A 4549-nucleotide genomic window follows, 5' to 3' on the forward strand; every position below is an offset into this window, starting at 1 on the left:
TGAACACTTAGAATGGAGAAAAGACTGTTTTCCTATTAGTCCTTTCTATGATGGATTAACATCCATCTGTAGGTAAAGAGACCTGAGTCACATTCTCACAAACATGTTGAATTTTCCCATTAAAGACACATTAAAAAGATTCCATGTAGAGTAGATCTGTATATCTGTATGTCTGTCTGTCTCTCATCTGTTTCTAAAAATGTATTGGGTTGGAAAGGTATCTTTCTTGCTCCTAGGGAAAATAAATATAAGAAACTTCCTAATCATCTCCAAAATTTCTTGATCAATCTTAGAGAACAAAAGGACTATGATTTAATTATAATTTAATCACAGTTTAGTCATCAAAACTACCTAACCATTAAGCTAAACTAAATTATACAAGTGTTTTGGAACTAAATCATTTTTATCTATTACCAAACCTGTAACAAGGAGTGAGTAGAAGAAGCATTGTGCTCCTTTAGCTCTTTCTTCCTTCCCTGCCTAATGTATCCTCTGTCCCTCTTTTCTCAATTGAGCTGTCTATGGCATCATGCTAGACCCCTGAGGATGGAGGAAGAGAGTAACATACATTTGAAGTATTACTCAGTACAGAAAAAGACTCTTTTTCAAACTTCTCTCACAAGCATGATGCCTCTTCCCTCTCAGGGGTTTGTTGACTTAGTGCTCCTCAGACCTGGGGTGGATTTAGAGTAAATGCAAGTTTGGTAGAATTTCTAGACAAATTTATTTTTACATTATTCTGATGAAGTATTATTACATTATTCCAGTTTGGTCTGTTATAGCTGTAGACTTTGTTGTGCTTAGGGTTTTTGTTCTTCTAAGGAGCAGATAGACCTAAAAGAAATGCTACACAGTTGACATGTGTATTGGTATGAATACAGGTGTGTGTGTGTCTATGTGTGTGTGTGTGTGTGTGTGTGTGTGTGCATGTCATGGTAGGCATGGACCATATAGCCATCTACTGTGAAGACTATCTTTTGAGAGACATATATTCTTTTCTGTGGGAAATTATGATAATGTCTTCTTAGCAAATTTCCTACCAGCATACTTTCCTCAGACAGCAACAATCAGAGGAGCTCTCTGCTTGGTAATGTTGTGGGCTGCTGTCATACATTCTTGCCAAAAGAGTTAAGTTTGCCCTCACATAACTTCATTCCTTGGGTTACAAATTAATATTAGGCTCTTTGTGGATTTGTCTGTGACCTTTTCTGTTTGTTGATTTGGTTTGGTTCTGCCTTCCTTCATGAAATCTAATCTTGATTTTTTTAAAAAAAAAGTTGTCTCAAGTCCTGTGCATTCTGTTAGCCAGAAACTAAATATTAAACTGAAAGAAAGGAATGACCTGATTTGATATAAGAAAATACCCTGTGCACCGCCATGCCACTGAGAGAGCCCACTGCTCAGAGCTGTAGGAGCTTACTGCTTGCATCAGTTTCTCTAGTGACTTTGATAGATTATCTGTTAGAAACAAGCAAAGCAGGGTGTGGTTGGCTTGGCTCTGAGGTATGCTGATAGAAGTGCATTGCAAATAGGTAGAAAGAGCATGAGGCAACTGCCTGCCTTGTATCCTGTGAGGAGGCAGAGAGAGAGCTCCAGCCAGAAATGGACAGGGCTATATATAACCTAATAGTCTGGTTTTCAGTCACCTGTTCCCTTCTATGTAGCTCACCTCAAGGTCACCAACTAGAATCAGGTACTACAACCCTTGACACTGTGGAGGACTTTTCACATTCAGACCATAAAAATGTACTAAAGACTGCATTGACATTTGCATTGGTTTTACTACGATTTTTAAATTCCCTGAAGTCAATCCATGTTTTAGCTATCTAGACCCTCAAAGAACTATGCTTCGCTTGGCCAGAAATTTTTCAGAAAATATCTGGGCTATCTGATTGATGAGAGTCCCTTTGTGCTCCTGTGTTGGGGATGGAACTAGGAAACAACTTTTTCTTAAAGTAGCAGTAACAACTGAGAACTTTCTCTAAATCACATACAAACACAGTGATGTGATCATAGGATAGCTTGCTCACTATGCAAGGGCCACTCCAGGGTCCAGCCAGAAGCAAAGACTGAGGTATTAAATATCAACTGCTTTCACACAGCTCAGTAGGACTCTATGGAGAAGTGGACTATGACTAGGAAGGCTCCAGAGGGATACACACAAAGTAGACTATCAGGAGGCCAACTGAAATTATGTTTGGATGGTGGGAACTGCATCTGTGTAGTGGCAATTCCTGGTTGTCTACTTAACTACGTCTGGAATTATCTGAACCCCAAGTAGCTGGGTACACCTAGGAGGGATTTTTCTCAATTAAACTATTTGAAGTACAGAGATCCACCTTTAATTTGGGTCACATAATAAGAGATTTGGAAAAGGGAATTTTCCCTCGTTGCCTCACTCACACTGCCGATAAGATCATGAAACATTTCAGAATGTTTAGAACTGACATTACAGCCTACTTCCTTAGGAGTTGGGAGTGTACAGAAGAAGAGCTGAGACATTCAGCCTCAGGAACTGAACAACTACTGGATTCTTGGACTTTTGGTTGGTAATCAGTCATTGTTGGACAAGATGAAGCATAACCTATAAGTTGTTCTAATAAATTGCCTCTCCGTAAAGATAGATGATAGATACATAATTAGATGGATGGATAGATAGATAGATAGATAGATAGATAGATAGATAGATAGATAGATAGATAGGAAGATAGGTAGGTAGGTAGATAGATAGATAGATAGATAGATAGATAGATAGATAGATAGATAGATAGATAGGAAGATAGGTAGGTAGGTAGATAGATAGATAGATAGATAGATAGATAGATAGATAGATAGATAGATAGATAGATAGATAGGAAGATAGATAGGTAGGTAGATAGATAGATAGGAAGATAGATAGGTAGGTAGATAGATGATAGAAAGACAGATAGACGGACAAATCAATGATTCATTCTATCAATGATGCTTCTCTGGAGAATCCTGATTAGCACTGAAAGAATTAAAGGATTTAAATGATCGTCTTAAAATATAGGCAAAAAAAAATCAGAGCAACCAATCAGTAGGTTTTCCAGGTATACTCCGTGGGTGCTCAAGGTTTCAGTAGTTTGTACACAATAAACACCGTTCCTGAGAAACACAGGGGAAAACCCCACATGAACTCTTCACAGCACTTTAGAGGAGAATGTAAGCAAGTTCACTTAACTTTTAGCCTAGCAGTGAAACTCGTATAATAAAATTACTAAGCTGTATTTATCAATTATTTTTAAAATCACAGCAAGACAGTGTTTATCAAAGGAAGGGAAGGAAGGTTAATGACACGAAGCCTATTCAACAGACTAACAAAAGAGAGCAATAGAAAGCTTGCAATTATCTCAACAGAACCCAACATTTTGATAAAATTCATCGTCCTTTCATGATTAAAACAACAGCAAACTAGGAATATGAAAGAACATATTTTAATCTGAAGGGGTCACGGAAGCCTGCAGCAACTCTCTTCTTAATCCTTCTGCCTGCATGCATATTAAATATGACGATACGTGTAACTCGAGATCTTACCAGAGAACAATTGAATTCAGTTTTGCCATTTCTTCTTTGATTTACTTCTCTTGAAGTAATAGACATAATGTGCACATTAGACATAATGTGCAGGGTTTGGATTTTTGAAAAATAACCATTACACATTTTGATGGAATTATATTGGATATATTTATGTATTTATTTGGAAATTGTTTACAATATTTATTCTGCCTAAATAGTAGTAGAATCTATCTTCTTTTTGCACTCTTCTGTTAGGTCCAAATGTAATATTATCTTTCAAAAAACTTTAACAGAATTTATTAAATTTATTTGTACATGTTTAGTTGCTTTTATTGCTATTATAAACAGTACATTCATGAAGATTCAATGTAAATGTCCTGTGGTTATGTATAGAAAACCATTGATTATTACAATGATTTGTTTCAACCAAGCTTCTAATTTCTATTAATTCAAAATAATGGCTATATATTTTCTTAAGATTTTCTATGTGTAAAAGAAAGGGTTTTCTCTTCTTCATTGAGCTGTCATTCTGGCTGAAAAAGGCAGTGCCCCACACATTTGAGGGTGTCCTCCCTCAAACTAACCACTCTTCAGAGGTGGCTGCTCTTAGAGAAATCTATCTTCATCAAATATCAATAGAGTGGTAGAGTCAACATTTCTTTCTTTAATACTAAAAGTATATTTTTAATCATTAAAGTATGATCCCTTTCTCCATTAGCATGGTCAACATTTCAAAAGGCTGTTGAGAAAGCTAAAATGAAGGTGGGTTTTGTCGGATAATTAGGTCATTGGGATGATTCACTGTGAGTCATGTCCCTACTTCCTTCTCCTCTGCCTGCTCTTTCCTATCCCTCAAGAAGAACCTTTTCAAACTCTTCCATCAAGGCTCTCTACCTTGCCATTACAGGAACCTCAGAGGCAGGCAAACATTAGCTGACACTTTTGAAACCATTGGCCAAAATCAATCCCTCTTTCCTTAGGTGGTCTATTCCTTAGGTATGTTTATTTCACA

The sequence above is a fragment of the Rattus norvegicus genome, chromosome 5, assembly GCF_036323735.1.
Source record: "Rattus norvegicus strain BN/NHsdMcwi chromosome 5, GRCr8, whole genome shotgun sequence".
Classification (NCBI taxonomy): domain Eukaryota; kingdom Metazoa; phylum Chordata; class Mammalia; order Rodentia; family Muridae; genus Rattus; species Rattus norvegicus.